Raw genomic sequence first — 25,257 nt, forward strand, 5'->3', positions numbered from 1 at the left:
AAACTACAGTTTGTTATGGTTTCATTGAAAATTACACCAACACAAATTAGTTTAAAAGTCAAATGGAATTATTGACCTCACAAAAATAGTAATTGCCTTCTTAAGAATTGCATAAAATTTAATAACTAATAAGGAATTTTAAGGACAATCTTCATGACTACTTACATTTTTTGAGGCTGCAGAAGTCAAGTAATTTGCCCAAAATCACTGGCTGGAACTCCCAAACTTTTCAGTCAAATTACTTATAAGTTTGATCATTAAATTAATTGAAAATTAACTGTCCTTCACTTAGGTCACTGTTCTAGGACATTTATTACTGAAACAGTACCCCGACCCCAACAAACAAAACAAAATAAAACAAAAGAAACTAGGAGTGTTTCAAGGTCACATTATATAGATAGAATAAGATACACTTTGGTAGATGGATACTTAAATGTTATAGACAATAGTTTGGCAGTTTCTTACATAGACTTACCATACAGTCCAACAATTGCATTTCTAGATATTTCCCCAAATGAGTGGAAAACTTACATCCACACAAAAACCTGCACATGAATGTTTATAGCAACTTTATTCATAATTGCCAAAAACTGGAAGGACACTAAGAGGTGTCCTTCAGTAGATGAATGGATTAAGTTGTGGCACATCCAGACAATGGAATATTATTCAATGAGCTATCAAGACATGGAGGAACCTTAAAATGCATATTGTTAATGAAAGAAGCTAGCCCCAAAAGGCTATATATACTGTATGATTCCAACTACAGGAAAGGCAAAACTATAAAGAAAATAAAAAGAACAGCAGGTGTCTTGGGCACGGTGATAGGTGGAACACAGTGGATTTTTAGGGCAGTGACACCATTCTGTATAATATTATAATAATTAATAATATAATAATATAATGGTGGATAGTTGGCAGTATGCATTTGTCAGCCTGTGGAACTGTGTAATACAAAGAGTTAACCCTAATGTAAACTGTGCATTTTAGTTAGTAATAATTTGTCAATATTGTTTCATTAATTATAACAAAAGTACCATACTAATGCAATGTTAATAACAGGAGAAACTTACAAGAGGGGTACCTTTCTGCTCAATCTTTCTATGAAGGTAAAACTTCTCTAAAAAAACAAAGTCTACTCATAAAACTACCAAGTAAAGTTTAAAAATAGTTTGTAGTTAGATACAACAGAATCATATCCAAAAGCAAAAAAACAAAAACAAACAAAAAACCCACCAAAAACAAAACACAAAACAAAAAAACCCCTGTGTATAACTTTGGTTAAATAATCTTCCCCTCCCTTGTATCTCTAGTTGTTTTTAAATTTTTTTTCATTTATCTTACATTTTATCTCATCAACCTGTAGCTAGTAGTGGGTGGTTAAAAAAATAAACAGTGAGTTTGGCAATCTCTGTGGCACACAAACATTTCCAGCCGTGAGGGGCAGGTAGACAGCAGGAGAACTGCCCACCCTGTGAGCGACAAGTTCTCTTCTTCCTGCCCACATCATACCCCCTTTTCCTTTCACCCTAGCTTTAGCTTTAGCTGGGTCCCACCTGGCTTTTGACAGCAGACAGGAACTGAAGGTGAAGGTGGGGCTGGTAACCAGTATGCTTTTAGCATTGTGCTAAATGCTTTATTTCTGTATATCTTTTAAACCTCACAGCAATTCCCATTTTGCAGATGAAGAGAGGAGATCACAAGAGGAGAGAAGATCCATAGCCACACAGTCTGACTGCAATTGATCACTAGGTGAACTTGAATGTGTATGAGTCTCTGTCCTAACCTGTCCCCGCAACCAGCTGTGGGATAGGTGGGATAGGGAGCCATTTGGAGAGGTGGGTCCCAGTCAGGGTGCCTTTTAAGTGATCGAACAGCGGGACTTGGTTGGTTTTAACTGTGGTCAGTAAAACCACCGCACAGACCAGCAGCTGCCATTGAGAAGTGTCATCTTAGCACTTTTAATCCAGTATTAAGTGATCCATTATTACCACTTTTATTTATAATATATATTATAAATATATATAAATATATAATATATTTAATATAATTTATTTATATTTATAAATATATGTAATATATTTAATATAATTTATTATTATTTTATATATTATATATATATATTTGATATATATATATATCAAATGTAATGTCTATTTGCCTTTGGAAATAACATTATATGATTGTAGTGGGAGTTAGCAGATTTAGCTTCTTAATTATGTTTGGCTGGAGGCAATACTAACATTTGGTTGTCTTCTGTAGCCTGCAAATGTTTGTGATGCCAAAGATAGGGACTTAGTTCCTGGCAGGATAAAGCTGATGTGGTAGTCAGTGCTCACTCCAACTAATCCACATAGCAGGTAATCTGCATGCTGACGATTAAGAGTTGATTTTGTATAGACCATGGTTTTGAAAGTCAATTTGCTTTCTTATTTTGTGGTGAATATGTAAGACTTTCATACTACATATCCACTTAATTTGTGATTTTTGTAAGGTTCTATTATAGTGGGCAGTGGGGAACGATTACTTTTTCTTGTGTTCTTTTTCTTTAGTGTGTGTGTGTGTGTTTTTATAATATAAGAATTTGTAAGGCAGACAGAGGCAGAGTATTTAAAAAATTCTAACTAAATATTATGGATTTAATCCTAGACCAGAACAAAATATTTTCTGAATGTTTGAAAAATTCATTGTTACATAAATTATATTTAAAATTCATATCATTTAAATTAAAATTTTTGGATTCAGTTAGTTTGCCTCCTTGAAGGATAAAACACTCATTGATCAGAGAATTATTTTATAATCTACATTTTTTATGAAGGCAAAATAAACTTTGAAAGGATTAGTGTGTTTTAAACTTTTTAATATTTGATAAAAATCATAGTATTAAAAAGCATAATATTTTTCATTTACTCCAAAATATTTTGAATAAACTTCTTTTTGGCCTAGGGTATAACTAGTACAAATAGAACTTTTTTTTTTAATGTTTATTTATTTTTGACAGAGAGAGAGAGAGAGAGAGAGACAGAGACAGAGCATGAGTGGGGGAGGGGCAGAGAGAGAGGGAGACACAGAATCCGAAGCAGGCTCCAGGCTCTGAGCTGTCAGCACAGAGCCCGACGTGGGGCTTGAACTCACAGACCGTGAGATCATGACCTGAGCCAAAGTCGGACGCTCAACCGACTGAGCCATCCAGGCGCCCCCAAGTAGAACTTTTTAAGGTTAGGAATACTGTGACTTGTAAGATTAATTTTTATGTCTTTATTTTACTTAGCAAATCTGAAATAGTAGTAAAAGTTTGCTCTGGGGCTGATTCACGTATTTGTTTTTCTAGTCATCCCACTTCTTGAATAATGATGGTTTTTTTTTTTTAATTTTTAACTGTCAGATATATGTATATGTGTGTATATGTGTTTGTGTGTGTGTGTGTAGGAACAAACATGTCATTTGATCCTACCACAGATAACCATCATCTCTCAGTCATATAAAGATAAGGTCCATCTCTTAGTCATATAGGTAAGATTTATGTCTTAGTAATATAAAGTGATAGAAACATATGCTTATCTGCAGATTTTGAAATATGTACATCCATACATATATGTAGTTTTTAAATCAAGAAGAGAACTATAAATCATTATATAGAGTCGTTATGTCCCTTTAATGTCTCATCGGGACCTTGCTGTAATTCTAGTGCCAACACCTGGCTCAGGTTCACTCATGACATTTTCAGTTGATCTTTCTCTTGTTTCCTTCCTAGTTGACCTTCAAAACAAAAAGTTCATAGCCTCTTCTCAGATGTTAATGTGATTTACTTCTTATGTCTAGAAGTCAGGATTGTTGCTGAATTCATTGTTTCAAAGGGATTGAGCTTCTTGATTTAATGCCAGGATAGTCCCTGCTAACAGAAAACTGAATCCGCCAACCGTTATTTTAAAGATTACTGGGTTTGTAACTCATGGACATCTTAGATCCCAGATTAAGCAATTGTTAGCTTTGTTCCTGGCACCTCCCATACATATTGGGTTATCTATTGATTATAATCCAAGTATCATTACAGCATTGATCAGCAAACACCCCATGGCTTTCAGTCAAAACAATTTAGTGCAGCAACTAACCTGCTGTTTCTTATGCTTTAAAGACAGTATTTGAGTAAGTGGTGGTTACACTTTGCAATTCTGATCTTTATATTACAATGTATATATTTTCTTAATTTTTAAAATAGGAAGTGTAGTGTGTGCTTTATAGGGTTCTAAGGCTCCCAGCAAGTACATTATTAAGTATAAATAAAAAGGAGACACCTGGCGAGCTCTACATATGGCAGTATTACAACTCTTACTTCCTCAGGGAGGAAACATATCATTTCTCACATGATGGGAAAGAGCCATCTTATCGTAAAAAAAATGAGATACAAAGATCTGTTTAATTAAAAGCAATTTACCAGAGTTGTTGTCTAGTTGGCCTAGAGAACATTAGCACCAATGGTTTGAAAGCTATCATGAGCGTCTCACAAGGAAGACCAACCTGGTTTCCTTAGATTCCTGTCTTTATGCCTTTACCACCCTCGCTATAGCTTTTTCCCAGTATGAAACAGTGGAGAGGCAGAGAAAGACTTTGAAAAATCAACTTATTAAGAATGAATTTTTTCTTTATAGACATTAGTCTAAAGGTAGAACTAGTTTAATTTTTTTAAATATAATATTAGGTGGACATCAACAGTTGTGCTGTTGTAGGTATATGCAAGTTACTCTACAAAATTTAATATTTTATCCAAAGGCACAACTCCAAAAAAGAAACCTACCAATTTGTTTCTATGGTAACCATTATTGAAATATGTCTAGCCAGTGTGTGTCTTCCTATAATTTTTCTCTGAAGAGTTTCAGGGAGTTCACTAAATATACTTTTTCATCAGAGACATAGATGGCATAGATAGGTAGATAGATAGGCAGATAGATACAGAGAGACAAATATGTATATTTTTTCAATGGGGATTTCAGACTATTGTAAATTTCCCTTAGATTCATACAGAATATAGCTTCAAAATTATGCATGAAAATATTTGGCTAAGAGACAAGTCCATTATTTTATAAATTTAGCTTAAGCTAATAATGGAACCAGGTAAGTTCTGATTTCTAAGAAAGGGATTGATCTTGCTTCCTAAATGTTTTCTGCTATTTATATCTGGAATAGTGGGATTCAGCACATGTTGATTTCTAGAATGACCAGTGTCCCTTTAAAATTCAAATTCATTTGACTGTCCCTACAAGACCCTGCATGGAATGTTTGATGTTCTCCTTTGTCCCTTTTCCACCATTATCTTTGATATTCACCAGGCCATGAGTCTGCCCTGGTGGAGTTCTGACCTGGATTTAATAAACGCCCTTTGTGACTCTTCTTTCTTGTCAAAGGTTGTATGTGGTATGTACAATGGAAATCATAACTTATTTATGTAGAGATCTCAGTATTTCCCAAGAGGTTCATTCAGAAAAGCTGACTACTATGTAACCAGTGATACAGAAGGGGATTCCATTGCATTTTGTATTTAATATAAGAGAAACAGGGGCGCCTGGGTGGCGCAGTCGGTTAAGCGTCCGACTTCAGCCAGGTCACGATCTCGCGGTCCGTGAGTTCGAGCCCCGCGTCGGGCTCTGGGGTGATGACTCGGAGCCTGGAGCCTGTTTCCGATTCTGTGTCTCCCTCTCTCTCTGCCCCTCCCCCGTTCGTGCTCTGTCTCTCTCTGTCCCAAAAATAAATAAACGTTGAAAAAAAAATTAAAAAAAAATATATAAGAGAAACAGTTGGTTTGTTTTGAGAATTTCCCCACCTCTCTCAAGGCCTATACCATCACAAAATAAACAGATGTGGTCAGATATTATTCTTGTGATGTAAAATGAATGCTCACTGAGAGTATTAATGTTAAGGCAGGGCTCATGGCATTTATCTAGGTAAATTCAAAGGGAAACATTTTGGAAGGTAAAGTGGCAGGAAGTAGGTACTAAGGAAATAAAATTACACTTGGTCTGACAATGGGGGGAATTTCAATTAGCTCACAAGGATGACAGAGAAGCCGGATGTCTCTGAGCCTGTTAAATCATGGTTGCTCGTAATAACTTTTAAATGCTTGGGGAGCAGGAATGAATATTTAACTAAAGCACCCTTTTTCTGTGTTTTCAAGTTCTCCTAGACTCCTAGAATAAGGGCGTTGGCACCACTGGGTCATGGAGAATGGTTTTGCAGTTTCACAAATGTCGCTGACGTAGTGCAAACCTATGTAGTCTGCAGGCTTAATCTGTAGTCTCCATTCCTTCAAGAAGTAGCTAATCAGTGGTAAATCCACCATTCTGTCCAGTGGAGCTAAAATAGAATAGCTTCATGGACTACAGTTTCTTCCATTTTGTGAAATCCCAGAATCTTCCTTTCTTGCTCCCTTCTTTGTTCCTTCTGTATTCAGGCTTTGCCATTTCTCTTCCAGAGAAACACAGTAACCTCTTTACTGGCCTCCCAGTTTCCACATATGGTGTCCTTGTTCATCTGGCCAACCAGAATGATCTTTCTAAAGGCAAAATTGAATCTTGTCATGACTTTGCTTAAAGTCTTTCCAAGACTTCTCTTCTTAGCAGAACATATTCCTTTGCAAAGCACCTAATATCCCAGAGGGTCTAGGACCTGGGTATCTTTCCAGTTTCCTCCCTTTCTCCCTTTACTCCCTCTGTACTCTAGACAAACCTTTGGTTTCTCAAATGCTTTGTGATGAATGCATTAATTCTTTTTTGGGTTTCACCCTGCAGGCCTGAGCTCTCCTCATGCCTTAGGTACATCTCTGTCCTGATACTTAGTTGACTTACCTTCCTCACTAGACTCTAAGCATTTTTTATTTTATTTTATTTTTTTTACTTTATTTTATTTATTTTGAGAGAGATGGAGATAGCACAAGTGGGGGAGGGGCAAAGAGGGAGGGAGAGGGAGAATCCCAAGCAGGTTCTGCACCATCAGCACAGAGCCTGACGTGGAGCTCAAACTCACAAACCATGAGATCATGATCTGAGCCAAAACCAAGAATCAGACGCTTAACCAGCTGAGCCACTCAGGGGCCCCTAGACTCTAAGAATCCTGAGGACTGTTTGTGTTTATGTATCCAGCTTCCAGTCTAGCATTTGAGGTATAGTTGGTGCTCAATAATAGTTTATTATATGAATGAGTGGGGGAGTAAGTGAGTTAGTGATTTTATCACATTGGAAGCATGGGTGAAGGAGAAGCTGGATTTAATTAGTATGTAAAATAGGCTTGAGTTGAAGTTAATACAGATTTACTTTTTTTTTAATGTTTATTTATTTTTGAGAGAGAGAGAGGGAGCATAAGCAGAGGAGGGGCAGAGTGAGAGGGAGACAGAGAATACAAAGCAGGCTCCACGCTGTCAGCGCAAAGCCCGGTGTAGAGCTTGAACCCATGAACAGTGTGGTCATGACTGGAGCTGAAGTCAGAAGCTCAACCCACTGAGCCACCTGAAGTTAATACAGATTTAAACAAGAGTGAGGCTAGCTGGTTGTTCAGGGTGGGCTTCACAAGGACATGGCCATGGGAGATAGCATGGGACCAAGATCAGTTTTATTAGTTGATTTAGAGAGATGTGACTTGTAAGAATTGACTTATCATTAAATTTATGGCAGGTTAATTCATAACTGAGATGTTCTTGTAATCTGTGACAACGAGAGAGAAGGAAATCAGGCAACTGACATGGGTTCATTTGCACAGGCCACATCCTCTTGGTCAGTAGGTCCACTCAGGGGGCCAAATATTATAGCTTGCTAAGTTCTCATATGAGTAATTGAATTCTTTCTAATTTTCCATAAGGTATTTTTCTATCAAGCAGGATTATCTAGAAGAATGATTCTTTTCCTAATGAAGGGTATTCCTCTCTAGATCAGTGACTTTCACACAGTCCTTACCAGCTGTCAGAAGAGCTCCACCTTTGTAATAATAATAACTATGATTTACTGAATGTTTACATGTGTCGGGACCTGCTCTAAATGCTTTCTACATAAACTTGATCCTCACAACCCTATGATATAGGTACTATTATTAGCCCATTTTACAGACTACAAACCTGAGAACAAAGATGTTAAGCAGTTCATCAGGAGGGACCTTGTGCAGGGAGCTGGAATTTGAACTCGTATGGTCAGACTCTAGCACTTAGGCTGACTCGCCTTTCTAGGCAAGCAGCCAGCATTTCTTGTGTTTGCTTTATGATACTTAAAATTTAATTCTCGTTGCAACTCTTGCAAATAGGATGTATTAACCAAGACTTTTTTGGGTCCAAGCAACAGACTAACTGGAGCAAAAGAGATTTAACTGTGTCCTGTAACTGAGCTGTCTTTGTGTCATGTGACTGGCTACCGTGATGGGTGCCCCAGTTGGTGTGGGGTGGCAGCTCCTCACATGGGAAGTGGAGCCAGTGATGGACAAACAGAAATCATGTGAGGAAGCGGAAGTTTAGAGAGGTTAGCTAACTTGCCCAAGGGCACTCAGCTAGTGAATGGCACAGGTGGAATTTGGAACTACACTGCCTGCCTCCCTAACCATTCTGTGTCCACTTTGATTTGCATGAACCTTTTGGCGACTGCACATCCTTCTGTCACTTCTTTACCCGGTTTTGATGTCATTGACCAAGGTGTCTCTTTCTTTGCTTCATTTTGGTTCTAAGGACACACTGTGGTCATGTTCCATGAACCTGGCTGTTTCCCAAATGTAGTATGCATTGCTTTATTTAATTCTAAATGTTTCTTTTGGTGGGGGGAATAGTTATGTAAACAGTTAAATTCACTAATAATTTTACTACTTTCCACTTCAGAGGGTGAGCTTTTTTTGACCAGGCCCCAAATTCTAGAGAAATCTTTACTGAAGCCCTGTGACTAGACCAGAGCTTTTTCAGGCTAAGGTTTATGCAAAACATTGGCCTTCATGGAAAATTTGGTTCTTGCTCACTTGGGTCTCAGTTTATGGAAACGTTCATCACCTCCAGCAGCAGGTCATAGATACCGTACAGCCATGGAAGGTTAGCTGTGTTCTCCCTGTTGCCTTGCAGTCCTGCTGTGTAGCTCCTTAGCAGGGAGTGTGGTCTTGGGAGAGGGCCTATACTTTGCACTTCTGAATCTGTTTATGAGGAAATGACAGTATTTTCAGCATGTGCGCTACCACTGATTGAAGCTCTCTGATCCTTGATGTGTTTATTTTTTACGTGTGTTCATCTCTACATCAAAAACAGAGGAAGCCACAGGAAATTGCTGCCTGTATTTCCAGGAAATGTAACTACCTCATCAACTCCCCAGTCCTCACAGCCCAGAAAAGCCTGGTGCAGAGGCACTGGCATCGCTGATAAAGTGGTCATAAGGAGCCAGAGAGGGTTCTCATTCTGCCGCTCTACCAGCAAAAGCCTGAAGAAGGCAGACTCTTCAGACTAACAGGAAAACTCTAAATCTGCTTTTTTTTTTAAGCTTACTTATTTTGCGTGCACGCGCGCGCGAGAGAATGAATCCCAAGCAGGCTTGGTGCTCAGCACGGTGCCCCAACGCAGGGCTCAGGCCCACGACCACAAGATCACGACCTGAGCCACTGTCAAGAGTCAGACGCTCAATCAGCTGAGCCACCCAGGTGCCCCTTTTTTTAAATTAATAAATCTGGTTCTTTACTCAGTTTCTGAACGTGTAAATGCTATGTGTGAAGTGAGGTATAATTCCAAACCAGACCATTGACCAGTGTTCGCTCTCTCTGCTCTGCTGTGGTACCTGCCACCTGGCCTGCAGGGCTGTGGCCAGCACCCTCTCTGATCATACAGAAATGAAATCATCCTGGGAGGTTTCTCACATTAGCCTGATGATGATGATGATGATGATGATGGCGATGACGACAGCTAATATTTATTGAGTGTAGACTGTGGTATGCCACACATTTTACTTAGGACCTTATGTGTGTTACTACATTTAATCCCCACATAAACCTCAAGAGGTACTTTTCTTTGTCACCCGAACTTCCAGGTGAGACACCTGAGACTCAGCTTAATGTCTTATTTAGGATCACACATCCAGTAAAAGGTACAAAATTTAAACCCAGACCTATGTAATTCCAGGCCAGCACTAAAAATAGTCAAGTAGATTTTACTGGGAGTGGAGTAGGGCAGGCAGCCTGTGAAAGCAGGCAGGATCCATCCAGATAGGCTGAAGACTTATACCCAGGGCTGTGTATCTGCTGTGGTGACACAGTCATGTGGGAAAAAAGGATTGGGGGGTAGTCCAGGGAATATTTTACCACAGGGAATTTTTGTGTCTTCTGGGCGCTGGCCAGTATCATGAGTATAAGTCTCTCCCCCCACCCCCACAAAAGGTGGCTTCTCAGCTCATCATGGTCCAGCTTCCTAGTATATAGCTTTCTTCTCCATTTCAGCTTCTAAATTCAAATTGTGATTAAAACAAGAAATTGATATTGTTTCAGCTTCTCCGTGAACTGAAACAAATTTTTGTTTAAGCGTGAAATCTCCCATCTCACAGATCAAAGAAATGCGCTGGAAGAAAAGCACCCATAAATATTTGAGGCTTAATGAAGGTTATGTATTTAATAATACCCCACATTGTGGCAAAGAAATATTATTTGATTCCAAAGATACACCCTATTTAGGCTGATGACAAAAAGTGGGGGGAAAAAAGGCTAGAAATTAATAAAAGATATCAAGAAGACCATTTCTAGACTTGCTAGAAACAGGCCATAAGTGTGGCTTTACACCTTTTGGCAGCTATTGTGAAGATGGAAAAAGAAGCATAGTGGAAATTGACTTTCAAAACCCAAAAGGAGATAAGTTCTCCTGGAATTTTAGCAGAAATACCATTTGCAACTCTACACAGGTGTTGGTTAGTGTTGCTTTATAGCTCTTGACATGCAGCCTCCTGCATTTGCTTATTTTTAGGATTAAAAAACCCCACATTGTGTGATTTATCATATGTCTACCTCTAGATTATTTCAGGAGTGATAATCTGGTTTATGTATTATCTGTGTCTTCATTGCTCTTTCCTTCTCAGCCCACATGTTCATCTCATTTCTCATCGGCATTTCTGATAAATGATAAGCAGGGGGGAAATAAAAACAACTCTAGCAATCAGTTTTTCTATTTACAGAGGTGATATTAATGCTTTTTTAGCTAATGAGAATTTTAAGAGAGGTCTGCATCAACCTACTAACAGAGCTCCTGACTGTCTTAGAGTTAAACCTGCCTCTGTGTGTGCTTAGGGAACCCACCTGGGCCACAAGGTGAAGGCAGACAAGAAGAGAGACCTGAAGAGGTTAAATTTGACTTGATTATGCTCAAGGTGAAGGTGATTCCTGGTGAACTGATGTAGAATGTGAAAAGGGTGGAACCAGTATTCTTTCGCAAGGGCTGCCATAACAAAGTACCACAGACTTGTGTGGCTTAAACAACAAAAATTTATTTTTACAACCAGTTCTGGAGGCTAGAAGTCCTTGATCAAGGTGTCAGTAAGGTTTCTTCTGAGGGCCCCTCTCCTTGGCTTACTGGTGGCTGAAGATCACATGATCTTCCCTCTGTGTGTGTCTGTATGCTGAACTCTTCTTATAAGAATACCCAGCATATTTGGGGAGCTTGGGTGGCTCAGTCGGTTCAGATCTGACTGCAGCTCAGGTCATGAACTCGTGTTTCATGTGTTCGAGACCCACACTGGGCTCTCTGCTGTCCAGCCTAGAGCTCACTTCAGATCCTCTGTCTCCCTCTTTCTCTGTCCCTCCCGTGCTCATGCAGGCGAGCACTCTTTCTCTTTCTCTCTCTCTCTCTCCCTCAAGAATAAATATTAAAAAAAAAATACCCATCATATTGGATTAGGGCCCACCCTAGTGACCTCTTTTAAACTTAAATGCCTCTTTAAAGGATATATTTCCAAATATAGGCACATTTTGAAGTACTGAGGGTTAGGATTTCAACATATGAATTTGGGGGGAACACAATTCAGCCCATAACAAAACTGTTGATTAAAACAAGATGTTTGAATTACTTGGATTTTAATGATATGTATTTCTTTTTTCTCCAGTTATAAGGAATTGAAAGTCTTGCAAGGCACCCTTGTTGTATCTTTATGTCCTTGGAAGGCTTGGATCACAGGGTGTGTGTGTGTGTGTGTGTGTGTGTGTGTGTGCGCGTGCGCGCGTGTCTGTCTGTCTGTCTGTCTTTTGGATCAAATATACAGTGTCTATTGAAAGTTCGAAGATAAGTGTGTTTCCTCCTGTTCAGAAAATAATAATGTGTAGCTTTCACTAGAGTTATTTTCATTTCCAAGACTCTCTTAAATATTGACTAATCAGGTAAAAATAGAGGAAGCCTGGCTAAATAGCCTGTCTTCTAAGGCAGCCCAATGGACTTAGAATACACAGTGATTTGCTCAATCTTTGAAAACAGAAGCAACTAGAAATCTTTTATTATTGGCTATAACAGCAAATGACATCTCTTATTATGCTTGGCAGCTGACATACCAAATTGCATTTTAGTTGGTTGTTATACATGAAATAGTAGGATATGAGTAGACTAAAAATGAGAATTTACAGCCCTGGGACATGGGATATCTGACATCTAGGGGTTGCCATGACAACTCATCAGGATGTTGCTTTGTAATCTTTTGGATTAGGTTCTAGCCCAGGGTCACTGGACTGGAATTGGAGGGGGGATTGTGACAGGATGTGGATGTTGTACCTTTACTAAATGGTATTGAATTTGCAGTTTGGTCATGTTGCTAAGGTCACGTAGAAATGACATTGAGGGAATGTTTAAATTCTTCGAAACCTAGACAAGGTCACATTTGTCAGCGAGAATATTCAGATGGAGTGGTCTGAGACTCAGCAGCTGAAAGACAGGATTTCCTGTCCTAGGTTGGTGGATAACAAACATGCAAGTATCCCTTAATATATGCACACCCCTGAGCAGTTATAAGTAAATGAAAATTTAGGAAATTAAACCCTTTTTACAGTTGTCATGTGTTATAATATTGGGACTGAACATCCCCAAGAAAACAATTTGGCCACAAAGCAAACCACAGCTGCTCTCTGGTGTTCCATATGCTCCATCTCAGCCGGAAATGGCCTGCAGGGTGTGCAGTTTGGACCAGGGAAGGGAATTGGGCAGAGTAAGGCAGGAAGTGGTTGGAAAACAGGGCAACACATTCCTCATCTCACGTTGGCTTTGAGTGCTCGTACCACATCTCCTGTACATGCTCAGACATGCTCCTTGCCAGGGATGATCAATGGAAGGAACCTGGAAACTAGAGAGCTCTACTCTGAAGTCCGATTCCAGTTCTGCCACTAACAGTGTGATCTGGGACAAAACACATTTCGACTCTGGGTTCCCCTAGGAATGAGGGTGATGAGTTTCCCCTGAATGTCTAGTTCTGCTGTTTACCATCATGTGGGGCAAGGCTAAGTCTCCACATTTCTCTTCTTTGCCATTAGCCCACGTTTCCATCAGTACTTTGAAGCAGAACTACCACTCCATGGTTGGTGGGACCTCCTAACAATTAAGAGAGCAAAAGGATTCTTCCCCATCCCCATAATTTTTTAGGTCTTATGGTTGTGGTTTTCCGAAGCAAAGGCTGCCGTATAATGAATAGAGGATGAAATCTTCCTCTCTGCCAGTGCCAGTTTAACCGTGACCACTGTCATCTGCACCAGCCCAGCTAGTTCCCTGCTCAGTGTTTCTGTGTGGAGACAGTGCTAAGCAATTTATATACGTCATGCCATTTAATCTCTGTAACAAATACACATGTACATGTGTATATGTGATATGTACAGAATTGAGTGTTTGCTGTGTACTAGGTGTTACACCAAATGCAGTAATCCAGTGAGGTGGATAAATGGATTGTCAGTTAAGCCTCACAACAAATGTGTTATCCATTAACTCCGTTTTTACAAATAAGGAAACTGAGCCATAGCTAGTAACTGGTGGAGCAGGGATTTGAGCCCAAGCTGTATGGCCTCAGACTGCTTTTTCATAATCTCTCTGCTGTTGGTTCTCCACATTCCTGTGACATAACAGCCACCTAGGGGGCTTTTAAAATATATGGATCCTGGGGTCCCTCTACAGACCAGTCGGAATGTCTGGGGCTGCAGCCTGCATTTGCTATGCTTATAAGCAGCCAGGCTAGAACAGCTCAGATAGAACACTAGGGTTATTTGGTTGGGCAGTTGCCTGTAGCCCCACAGCCAGCAGGTGACCGGCCTAGGCCTTGCACCGAGGCTGCTTTCGGTAAAGCCAAATACCTTGATAGCACACTGGTCTACATTCCAGTCATTAGTGTTGTTAACGGGGCTTGTACCTACCATCATGCCCAGTTTCTCTTTCCTAGTCTAACTCCCAAGGCCACAAGTTCATCTAGATTTTCTAAAAACTGTGTCTTCTTATTTGAACCAAAGTAATGATTTCCCACCTAAAAGTATCAAAGTTTACTTTGACTCATCACCATTACCATCTTTAATGTAAGTTCTTGTGCTCTTTCCTCATTGAGCAAAACCTTCACCAGCAGAGTCTAGGACAGTGGTTCCAAAACCTGGATACACATTGGAATCACCTGGGAGTCTTTAAAAACTGGCTGCCTGGCTCGCACCCCATACACTCTGATTTTGTTAGTATGGGATGTGACCTGGCAATGGGATTTAAAAAAGCGCTGCGGGTGATTCTGACATGCAGCAGAGTTTGAACCCCTGGTTTAAGGACATGGTCTGTAAGTTCACAGGGGTGCTGACTGTGGACTGAACTCATTTTTCACTTCTCTGACAGTGCCTCACCACCGTCTCCTTTTGCATTTTAGCTAGCATGATCAATTTGTGCTTAATTCCACTCAGCTCACTACCTGACCCAGAATTCTATCTCGACATCAAGTCATGGTTTCTCCCCACGGGTTGTCCTTCTGCTTAGGCACTTGGAGTGATATTGGCGACATGTCGGTGAGATACCTTTGTAAGGTTCCCAGCCTCCCTGGACTCTTAACCTTCACTGTGCGATACGCCTTTTTGACTCTTTAAATTGTTTTGCCTTTTCAAACACTTTTATGATTTCAATACGTGTTGCCTTTTTCTCCCAGAAGCAAAATAAGCACCTCTTTCACATAGTGCTTTAATAATAATAAGTCACCTGTGGGTCCTTTGCCCAAACAGCTAAGCATCAGATTGACTATGGGGAGACAACAGCTGACATGTCTGTGATGCTTGACAGTTGATAAAATCTTACAGATAGCAATATGGTGGAAAGTTGGAGGTCACATAGGGAAGAATTGACTCAGGCTGTATCCTCAGAGGGTTTAGAAAAGATTGATTCATTTAACCAATTGGAAAATCGAGTTGGATTGTAAAAGCATATTAAAGTAGAAGGGTCCACTTGTTGGCAAGTTCGCAGATATACTTGATTAATCTAGAAATTCATTGTGCCGTACGTACTAGGTCTTAGACTCAGATTTATCAGGTGAGAGAGATGTTGTTTGGTGGGGGAGACAGGCAATTTGCAAGTGGAACAGCTTTTGGCAAAGGCTGGTAGATAGAGAATGGAGCATTGGTGACCACTGATGTGGTGTGAAAGGTGTAAACTGGGTATGGCAGGTGATGAGGAAGGATTGCTGAGGTAGAGCTAGTTGTGTGAGGTTTAATAGCAAGAACACTTAGGAAGAGCCAAAAACATATGAATAGATATGTATATTAGAAGGAGTAGTGTTTTTCTTTGTGCAGTTGTTGAAATCCAGTTGGTCTGTAATTGTGTTGGTATTATGGATTGCTGAACAAGGCTGGCAGTTTGGGTTGGTTTTTATACTTTTCTTGAGGGCAAAGCTTTTGAAATTAACTTGGCTGCTTTAGGTTTAAAAAGTTCTCCTTCTGATGTCTATGTCTTGCTGCTGTAATCCCCAAGAAAAGAAAAGGAGGTTAGGATGCCTCTCTTTTGAAATGGAAGGGTCAGAGCAGGCAGGGGGCTGTCACGGCTGTTCTCTTTGTTCGGGAATTAGAACATGTGAGCAAATGGTTCCACCCCTCATTTTGTGAGCTGTTTTCCTCCGATATTTCCTAATTTTTCCCATGACGTTTCAGCCTGTTTCTTCACAAGATTGGAAGGCCTGAAAGACCTCATTGTTTTCCAGGAGCGCGAGCTCGTGCACATTCGCTGATCTGGCCGGCTGGGGTCTGCGTGTGGGTGGGACACGGCTGAGGGATTGTGCCGACTGGAGAATGTATGCAGCTTATTCCTCGTAGTAGCAAACACTTTTTGTTTATCAGGAGTTTCTGGAGTGGCTTTTTCTTCATAGATGGCGCCGTGTTTTTAAAATACTTTTCACAAACTACAGTCTGTCCTGATTGACAGAAATAGGAACGTTCTCTGAGGCTAAGGGAAGTTTCTTAATGGCAAAGCAAATTGAAATTTCACTTCATCCTCAGATAGATGCAAACTTTCGTTCTTGTAATACACACTCCTTGTGGTCTGTCCTGGATTTATATGAGCTCTTGGAGTCGCAACCCTGCATATTCTAGATGGCAAATCCCAATCAGTGCATGCTTTTGAGTGTCCAAAATATTAATTACAGTAGGAGGGGAAAAGCAATAGCAGAGGAACCCCAGCTGAAAGATAAATAGATTTCTTTTTTTAGTAAAGGACACTGGGATTTCATGTTAATGAGGTTATTTTATGAATGAAGTTTCATAAATGAAGTTAGTGTATTGTCTTAATGTTAACTTCTGAGGAATTAGGATTTGTATTTGATCAACAGTAATATGCCAGTAGAACACACTACATTTATATCTTAAATAATGTTAACATTTTCAGTCAGATTTACAACATTCCCCATCATTTTCAAATGTTCTCGGTGATAGCAGTGACACTGGGACCTAAAGTCAGTGTTGTGAGTTGATTGTACACATCTCATAGCACCATGTTCAGTGAGTCATGTTGGCATTTCCAGTCATGGTGGGAGTATTTACACCATGGAAATCAGCAAACACAACACATGGGAGCTTTCCGCTGTCAGAGCCTGTTTTTCAACATTTAGCAGCGCACCACTGCTCTGGAATTTAGAAGTTAAGGAGTCTTCTCCTGAGGCAAATGATGTAGTGTTTCCACTCAGCACGATAGTCAACACGAACCTTTTAAAATATAAACCAGGCCATGTGGCTCCTCCTCCCATGGCTCCCCATTTCACTTGGAGTAAAAGTCTCACTGTGGGAGCCCCCGGGTGGCTCAGTGGGTTGAGTGTCCATCTTTGGCTCAGGTCATGACCTCATGGTTTGTGGGTCCAAGCCCATGTCAGGCTTTGTGCTGACAGAGCGGAGCCTGCTTCAGATTCTCTGTCTCCCTCTCCCTGTGCCCCTCCCCTGCCCGTTCTCTCTCTCATTCTCTCTCTCTCTCAAAAATAAATAAACATTTTTAAAATTGGCCTGAAAAGCTGTCTGTGCTCTGACTGCCCTCCACCTCTCTTTCCTCACCTCTACCATTGCTCTCCTGGCACCTGTAACCAGACCCTGATGTCACCCCTGTTTCTATAGAATGTCCTAGGTCTGCTTCTATTCTAGGGCCTTTCTTCTTTTTCGGACAGTGGTCTTTAGACTTAGTGTGCATCAGAATCACCCCAAGAGCTTGTTAAGACAGACTGCTGCTCACCCCTCCTGCATTTCTGAGCCATTTACAAGTGTTCAGGTGATGCTGATGGTCCTGGGACCACACTTTGAGACCTACTGCTCCAACCCATCTCCTCTTGGTTTAACCCTTACCTCCTTCACTGACCCCCTTTCACCTCCTCACCCACCCTGACCATCTTAAAGTTGCAAACTTTCTCCTCCATTCTATTTCCATTTTCTTTTCGTTGTACCTATCACCTCATAACAAAAATAACTTATTATGTTTCTTATTTGTGTTTCATGTCCATCCCCCCCCTGTAGACCCTAAATTCCATAAAAGTAGGGGTTTTGTCTATTTTCTTCACCTGTGTATCTCAAATCTTAGAACAGTGCCCGACACATAGTAGGCACTCAGTAAATGTTGTTGAAAGAATCGCTGGATGAACAACATTGAGAAATGAATAATGTATCTCAGGTTTGGGTCCCAGCTGCTTTAATTCGAACTCACTAGAGAATCTTAAAACAGTTTCTGCGGTATTGTTTCTCAGCTTTATTGCTTTTAGGATAACGAGGGATGGTATCTGTTCTTGGCTAAAGTTTAGGAACACCCTGATGAGTTTTAAGTAGTAGGTGCACCAAATTGTTGCTCTTAGTTTTACATTTTAACCTCAAAGACTATAAGCCAGTAGTCTTCAAACTCTGGTCTACAGAAATTACCTGGGGATACTTGAGGAGCTCTGCAAATGCTTAATTTGCCCTTAATTTTTAATATATTTTAAACAATTTTATAACCATAATAAAAACACATATTTAAACATGTTACATGTGAAATTTTAACACATTGGGACCACCAAGGCATTGAATTAGACTATCAAGTTAACCTTAAATTAAGCATTTTCTGCTGTTTTGGCTTATATATTTGAACTTCCTATAAATTAGTCATTGATAAGGAAGTTCTGTACCAATGTTTTTCAGATTCCAGCCCAATCATGAATTGAACAAGGAAATTTCTCTTGTTAAGCATATGTACCACACTCAGTTCCATGCCAGGCAGGAAGTGGGGGGTCCCTGTTCTCGGTTGGGTGTAGGTTTCTGTGTGGATTAACGGCCAGTTGTATAATAAGTAAACGAAGCACACATCATTTAATGACATATATTCTGTTATTTATAGGGTTCTTTATATCCAGTCTACATTGTGGATGCTCCTTGACCAATTATTGAAGAAATCAAGTGGTTTTCAGATTATCTTTCATGTTAAAATTTGAAATAAAAATATCTTAACTACTGCAATTTTTCAAGCTTTTGGGTTAGTTTGAGCATATCGCAAGATTACACAATGAATTGCTAAAGAACTGTATCATTTCCAGCATAACTATCCCTTGCTATTCCAATCTGTTCATTTCCAGAGTATGGATACAGAAATTTGCCAGAGTGAGCTCCAATAGAAAAGGATGCAGTGTTTTTCTTGTCAATTTGGTTTCTAAATTTCAGACAGTAAGTAATAAGAGTAGCAGATAGCAAGACAGTTATCTGAAACTTTGTCTGAATCTGTTTGGTCCCTGAGTTAGTAGAGTAGGGATTACCTGTGAATGTCAGGATTTTCTGAATACTGTGCAACCAAATACAAACACAGAAGTAAATCATATGCTGCATCAGTTTTAAAAGTCAGTTATTTCTTTTTCTTGCCTAATTGCTATGGGTAGGACTTCCAATACAATGCTGAATGAAAGTGCCAAGAGAGGACATCCTTGTCTTGTTCCTAATCTTAGAGGAAAAGCTTTCAGCTTTTCACCATTGAGTATGTTATCTGTGGGCTTACACAGTCTTTATTGTGTTGAGTACGTTTCCTCTGTATCTGCTTTGTTGAGAGTTTTGGTCATAAATAGATGTTGAATTTTATCAAATGCTTTTCTGCATCTATTGAGATGATCATATGATTTTTATCTTGCATTTTGTTAATGTGTGTCACATTGAATAATTTGTGGATGTTGAACCATTCTTGCATCCCTGGCATAAACCCCACTTGATCATAGTATATGATCCTTTTACCGTATTGTTGAATTCAGTTTGCTAATATTTTATTGAGGATTTTTGTGTCTTTGTTCATCAGGGATATTGGCCTATAACGTTCTTTTTGTGTGTGTGTCATCCTTGTCTGGTTTTGGTATGAGGGCCTCTTAAAATGTGTTTGGAAGAGTTCCTCCCTCTTTTGTGTTGTAGGAGTGTTTGAGAAGGATTTATATTAATTCTTCTTTGAGTGTTAGGTAAAATTCACCATGAAGCTGTCTAGTCCAAGACTTGTTTTGGGGAGGTTTTTGATTACGGATTCAATTTCCTCGCTAGTAATTGGTCTGTTCGGGTTTTCTGTATCATCATGATTCAGTCTTATTAGGTGGTATGTTTCTAGGAATTTACCCATTTCTTCTACGTTGTCCAATTTGTTGGTGTATAATTGTTCATTGTAGTCTTATGATCATGTATTTCTGTATTATCTGTTATAACATCTCCTCCTCTTTCATTTCTGATTTTATTGAGTGCTCTCTAGCTCTGTTTCTCTGTTGAGTCTCCCTAAAGGTTTGCCAATTTTGTCTGTCTGTTCAAAGAACCAGCTTTAGTGGCATTGATCTTTTCTGTTGTCTTTTTAGTCTCTGTTTCATTTATTTCTGCTTAAAACTTCATTATTTCCTTTGTTCTTCTTTTTCTATTTTCTTGAGATGTAATGTTTATTTGAAACATTTATTGTTTCTCAAGGTAGGCATTTATCACTATGAACTTCCCTCTTGGAACTGCTTTTGCTGCATCCCATAACTTTTGGTATGATACATTTCCATTTTCATTTGAGGTTATTTTAAAATTTTCTCTTGATTTTGAAAAAAACACATTGGTTGTTCAGTAGTGTGTTGTTTAATCTCCACATATCTGTGAATTTTCCCATTTAAGTTCTAGTTTCATTCCATTCTGGCTAGGAAAGATGCTTGATATGATTTCAGTTCTCTTAAATTTATTAATACTTGTTTGTGGCCTAACAAATGATCTGTCTTAGAAAATGTTTCCTATGCACTTGAGAAGAATGTATATTCTTTTGCTTTTGTGTGGAATGTTCTGTAAATATCTGTTAAATCCATTTGATCTAACATGTCATTTAAGGTCACTGTTTCTTTATTGATTTTCTGTTTGGACGATCTATGTGTTGAGTAAGTAAGGTATGAAGTTCCCTACTATTACTGTATTGATGTCTGTTTCTCCCTTTAGATCTGTTAATATTTGCTACATATACTTAGGTGCCCCTATGTTGGATACATATATGTTTATAGATTTTATATCTTCTTGTTGGATTGAGACCTTATGTAACACCTTTTTTGGTCCCATTACAGTCTCTGATTTAAAGTCTATTTTATCTGATATAACTATAGGTACCCCAGTTTTCTTTTGTTTGCCATTTGTATGAAATATCAAAATATCTTTTTTCATCCCTTGATTTTCAGTGCACTCTTCCATCTAAAGAGTGTCTCTTATAGGCAGCCATATAGATGGATCTTGTTTTGTTACCCATTCAGCCACTCTTTGTCTTTTGATTGGATAATTCAGTCTATTTACATTTAAGAACATAGTATTAGAAGCCCTAGTCAGAGCAGTCAGGCAAGAAAAATAAATAAGAGTCATCCAAATTAGAAAAGAAGAAGTAAAATTGTCACTATTTGCGTGACATAATATTATACATAAAAAATTCTAAACACTTCCCCAAAAAACTGTTAGGACTAATAAAAGAATTCAGTAAAGTTGCAGGATACAAAATTACTACACAAAAATCATTGCATTTCTACACATAACAAACTTTCAGAAAGAGAAACTAAGAAAACAATCTTATTTACATTTGCATCAAGAAGAACAAAGCACCCAGGAATAAATTTAACCAAGGAAGTGAAAGACTTCTATATTGAAAAACTTTAAGACATTAATGAAAAAACTGAAGAAGACACAAATAAATAGAAAGATATTCCATGCTCATGGATTGGAAAAACTAATATTGTTAAAATGTCTAATACTATCCAAAGCAGTATACAGATTCAGTGCAGTCCCTATCAATGTTCCAGAGATATTTTTCACAGAAATAGAACAAAGAATCCTAAAATTTGTATGGAACCACAAAAGGCCCCAAATAGCCAAAGCAGTCTTGAGAAAGAAGAGCAAAGCTGGAGGCATTCTACTTCCTGATTTCAAGCTATATTACAAAGCTATAGTAATCAAAACAGTATGGTATTGGGATAAAAACAGACACATAGATCAGTGGAATAGAATAGAAAGCCCAAAAATAAACCTGTGCATATTTGGTCAATTAATTTATAATAAAGGAGCCATAGATATACAGTGGATAGAGGACTGTCTCTTCAATAAATGCTGCTAGGAAAATGAGAAAACCACATGCAAAAGAATGAAACTGGACCCCTATCTTATACCATACATAAAACTAACTCAAAATGGATTAAAGACTTGAATGAAAGGCCTGAGGCCATAAAACTCCTAGAAGAAAACATAGATGGTATGCTCCTTGACACATGTCTTGATGATTTGTTTTATTTATTTTGAGACGGGGGGAGAGCATGGGGGGGGGGGAGAGGGAGAGGGAGAGAGAATCCCAAGCAGATTCTGCACTGTTAGTATGGAGCCTGATGCAGGCTTCAGTCTCACAAACCACAAGATCATGACCTGAGCTGAGATCAAGAGTCAGATGCTTAACCAACTGAGCCACCCAGGTGCCCTGTGATGATAATTTTTTGAATCTGACATCAAAAGCAAAGGCAAGAAAAGCAAAAATAAATAAGTGGGACTACATTAAACTAAAAAGCTTTGGTACAGCAAAAGACACCATCAACAAAATGAAAAGGCAACCTACTGAAAGGGAGAAAATAATTTGCAAGTCCTATATCTCATAAGGGGCTAATATTCAAGATATATAAAGAACTCCTACATTTCAATAGCAAAAAAAAACAAAAAACAATCTTATTAAAAAATGAGCAGAAAATCTGAATAGACATTTTTCCAAAGAAGACATAAAGATAACAGGTACATGAAAAGATGCTCAACATATTAATTAATAGGGAAATGGAAATCAAAACTACAATGAAATGTCACCTAATACCTTTTAGAATGGCTGTTATCAAAAAGACAAAATAACAAGTGTTGGCTGGGGTGTGGAAAAAATGAACCCTTGTATATATACAGTGGATAAGAATGTAAATTGGTGCAACCATTATGGAAAACCAAATGGAGGTTCCTCAAAACATATATAATTTCTTTATATTTTCATATAAATTTTATATGAAATTAAATTTCATATATTTATAATTTTATAAATTTCATATATTTTATAATTTCATATATTTATGGGAGCACGCGTGTGTGTATAAAATATATTTTCAGTGGAATATTATTCAGCCATAAAAAGGAATGAAATCTTGGCATTTACAACAGCATGGATGGACCTCAGGGCATTTTGCTAGGTGAAATAAGTCGGGCAGAGATAGACAAATACCATATGGTCTCTCTTATATGTGGAATGTTAAAAAACAAACAAGGAAACTCCTCATAGGTACAGAGAACAGACTGGTGGTTGCAAGAGGTGGGATGGGTAAAATGGGTGAACTGTTTTTTTTGTTTAAAAAAAAAACTTTTATGGGGCGCCTGGGTGGCGCAGTCGGTTAAGCGTCCGACTTCAGCCAGGTCACGATCTCGCGGTCCGTGAGTTCGAGCCCCGCGTCAGGCTCTGGGCTGATGGCTCAGAGCCTGGAGCCTGTTTCAGATTCTGTGTCTCCCTCTCTCTCTGCCCCTCCCCCTCCCCCGTTCATGCTCTGTGTCTCTCTGTCCCAAAAATAAATAAACGTTGAAAAAAAAAATTTAAAATAAAAAAAAATTTTTTTTAAGTTATTTAATAAGCCTACCACTATCTGAAAGCCCCTCTCCCTATAACTCTAAAGTTCCACTACTATATTGTAGGAAATAGTTATAAGTTATACTCTATGGAACATTTTGTAGACCTCCTTTCACATCCTACTAATAATACACTTAATACTTCATTGTAGTTTGTTGTCTGTCTCCCACACTATATTTAGCTCCTTGAAAGGAAGAATTGTGTCTCATTCATGCCAGTTGCTAGCATTAGCATTAGCACATGGTGGGTCCTCAGAACATGTTTATTAAACGACATTGCATTCCACAGCAGAGGGAAGCAAGCTTGAAAGGAACAACACAACCTCGTATTAAATACACAATCGGGAACTTTTTACACTAAGCACAGATTTTAGCACCAAAAAATCTATTCAGTGGTTCCATGATTTCTTCTCCATCATCTCTCATGTACAGTCATTTGTAGTTTTCTGAATTCTTTCTAGAAATGTTTTTTGACTCTGACCCATCCATGCCTTCTTACTGCCATGCCATGCCTGGTCTCAAGTGCCATCCTTCTCTTCATCCTTTGCTTGGACTATGGAAGCAGCCCACAAGCTTCTCCCAGACATAATCTTCTGTCTCCTCCACACTGCTTCCACAGCATCTCCTGCAAGTCTTTTCAGCCCTCACTGCCTGCAGGATAAGGGGGAAACCTGTGCTGTCCAATACAGCATCCACTAGCCACATGTGGGTACTGAGCTCTTAAAATGCAGCTAGTCCAAATTGGGATGTTATAGATATGAAGGCCGTACCCTATTTTAAAGACTTAGGAAAAAAATGTAAAATATCTCATTAATAATTTTTATATTGGTTATGTTGAAGTGGTTATATTTTAGATAAATTGGGCTAAATAATGTAACATCAAAATTAATTTCTCCTATTTCTTTTTATTTATTTTTAAAATATTTTTTAAATGTTTATTTATTTATTTATTTTTGAGGGAAAGAGAGAGCGCGCAAGTAGGGGAGGGGCAGAGAGAGACACACAGAATGTGAAGTGGCCTCCGGGCTCTGCAATATCAGCACAGAGCCCGACGTGGGGCTTGAACTCATGAACCGTGAGATCATGACCTAAGTCAAAGTCAGATGCTTCACCGACTGAGCCAGCCAAGCACCCCTCTTGTTTCTTTTTATTTTTTTAATGTGGATACTAAAATATTTGAAATTACGTGTGTGGTTCATCTTACATTTCTGTTGGTCAGTGCTGGTCTTAACTGTATAATGACATTTAAAGTTTCTTATGACCCAGCCTCCGATACCTCTTCAGCCTTGTATCCCAGCCCTTTCTGACCTCCTCAGAATTTCTCTTAACTCCCAGATCTCACCAGGCCTATTTATACTTGTGGAGGGTTTTTTTGTTTTTTTGTTTTTTCATATTCTGTTCCTTCTTCCTGAAATGTCTTTCCCTTTCTTTGATAGCTCTAAAAATCCTACTCAGATTTTTAGGACCTGATTTAAAAGTCCCATGCTGGTGAAGTGATGTCCTATTTCCTCAGACAGAGTTAACTACTTCTCCTCATAGCAGAACCTTGGTGCCTCCATTATTGTACTGACCTTGCTGTTCTGCCATGAGGTGTCTTCTTAACCAGGCTTCTCAAGGGAGAATGCTGCACCTCATTTCTGTCCTGACCCCTGAGGGCAGTACCTGGTGTGTATTAGATATATAATCAACATTTATTCAAATGTATGC

General features: G+C 38.9%; 1 protein-coding gene across 3 annotated transcripts in view; it reads left to right on the plus strand.

Moving 5' to 3' along the window:
- The window catches only part of BACH2 (BTB domain and CNC homolog 2), a 356,461-nt gene that overhangs the window by 54,601 nt on the left and 276,603 nt on the right, over positions 1 to 25,257 (plus strand). Inside the window, exon 3 of one of the 3 annotated variants that reach the window (XM_047101755.1) lies at positions 1,681 to 1,835. The exons of the other annotated variants lie outside the window; for them this stretch is intronic. The gene's annotated coding sequence lies outside the window, so the exon portion shown is untranslated. The remainder of the gene's footprint in view (positions 1 to 1,680; positions 1,836 to 25,257) is intronic. 3 annotated transcript variants of the gene reach the window in all.

Source organism: Lynx rufus, unplaced genomic scaffold (assembly GCF_022079265.1).
Source record: "Lynx rufus isolate CCGP_SWC_20201006 ecotype Redwood Valley unplaced genomic scaffold, mLynRuf1.p SCAF_6, whole genome shotgun sequence".
Lineage (NCBI taxonomy): Eukaryota > Metazoa > Chordata > Mammalia > Carnivora > Felidae > Lynx > Lynx rufus.